This window comes from Etheostoma cragini, chromosome 8, assembly GCF_013103735.1.
Source record: "Etheostoma cragini isolate CJK2018 chromosome 8, CSU_Ecrag_1.0, whole genome shotgun sequence".
In the NCBI taxonomy this organism is placed as follows: domain Eukaryota; kingdom Metazoa; phylum Chordata; class Actinopteri; order Perciformes; family Percidae; genus Etheostoma; species Etheostoma cragini.
This window is the reverse complement of record NC_048414.1, coordinates 6281477-6282913: the sequence shown is the minus strand read 5'-3', so window position 1 is coordinate 6282913 and position 1437 is coordinate 6281477. Positions and strand designations below refer to the sequence as shown.

The 1437-nt window shown below is 46.4% G+C and overlaps 1 protein-coding gene across 1 annotated transcript in view; it reads right to left on the bottom strand.

Annotated features, from left to right (window-relative positions):
* Positions 1–1150, bottom strand: part of lingo1a (leucine rich repeat and Ig domain containing 1a) — a 25689-nt gene extending 24539 nt beyond the window's left edge. Inside the window, exon 1 of the mRNA XM_034879120.1 lies at positions 708–1150. The gene's annotated coding sequence lies outside the window, so the exon portion shown is untranslated. The remainder of the gene's footprint in view (positions 1–707) is intronic.
* Positions 1151–1437: the final 287 nt, after the last annotated feature.

Here is a 1437-nt window from a genome sequence, read left to right as displayed (position 1 = left end):
GGAGGAGGGTACACGACTGCCTCACACTTGCTCATACTTCCACACAATAAGAAATGTTATCTTAGCTGAGCCTATACATGGCCAAATAAATTATAGATTGAGATAAATACCTCCCCCCGCCCGCACACACACACACACACACACACACACTACCCATTCTCTCTTACACACACTCACATTAACGGGACAATTACATTTGATTAATGGCTTAAGCCTTCGTCCTCCCAGACAAGCACACATAAAGAGAGACATTGGCAAAAAAATAGATTACACTTACAAATGTGCATGGATAACAAATTTATAAATTAATTTCGAATGTGCTAGGATTAGATGCATTTTTACCTGCAGAGGACGCGCCTAACCACTATCAAGTCACCTCTTTTCTGTCCTGTCAACCGATTCTGTCCTAATCATAGCGGACCTGCAGGACTATTTTAGCCGATTACAATTGAATCCGAGGAGTTTTAGGAAGAGCCTTCTGGTATGAATTAATGCCGCTAGTGGCATAGTGAAACTCACATATTTTTGAGTGATGTTTTCTTTAAAGTAGCCCAGAGAGACCGCTGCATACTGGATATCCACCTCTCTAAAAGAAATCTTGGCCGCAACCCACTTTATTAACTACATCCACATGAGAATGAACACAGAAAATTAATCGGCATTCCAAATAAAGAAGAACCCTTTCGCTTTTGGATTCTGATACTCACCTGCTGTAGCCTTCACTGCTCCCAAGCATCCTTTCGCATTTCTCCCCGACGGCAACTCCCAGCCTCAAACACTCAAATTGAGACGCACCAGCTCAAGTCTATCGCCGTGAAAGACGAAGGTGATGCAGAAAAGGAAATACAACGGACAGTTGTTTCTTGCAGATTTCCAATTAGTTTCTCCGCAACGGCTGTGCCGCGTTCTTGGGAGCTGTAGTTAAAACGGGCAACCCACACTCACAGACACACACGCACACACACACACACTCACACACACACAGCCAGATCCTTCCTCGGTAATGGGACTCCCTGAGCGACCGAACTCGTCCGAGAATCAGTGTAGAGAATAAAGAAGGAAATCAAATGGCAGGTAGAGAGAGAACAACTCCCACACACTGTTCGGATGCAAGCGCACTCTCATTTCTTGATGCAGTCTCTCCACAGCCTCGCACTCAATACACTGTGTGACTGACTGTCGTCACCGGCAATCTGCTTGCTGAGGGGAGGGACGGATCGGCGGAACGCACTCTGCCCAGTGTCCTACTCAAGTGTGTGTGTGTGTGTGCGTGCGTGTGTGTGCGTGTTTGCCTATGGGCTTATGCGTTTGATCACCGCTCGCATGCAGTCTGTTCATTTGCTGGTGTATTTATTTAGACTCTGCGCTTTTTGTCAACCAGCCGCATCTGTAAAGATGTGGCCATCCAGATTTCAGCCTCCCCTGTTAGCGCGCACA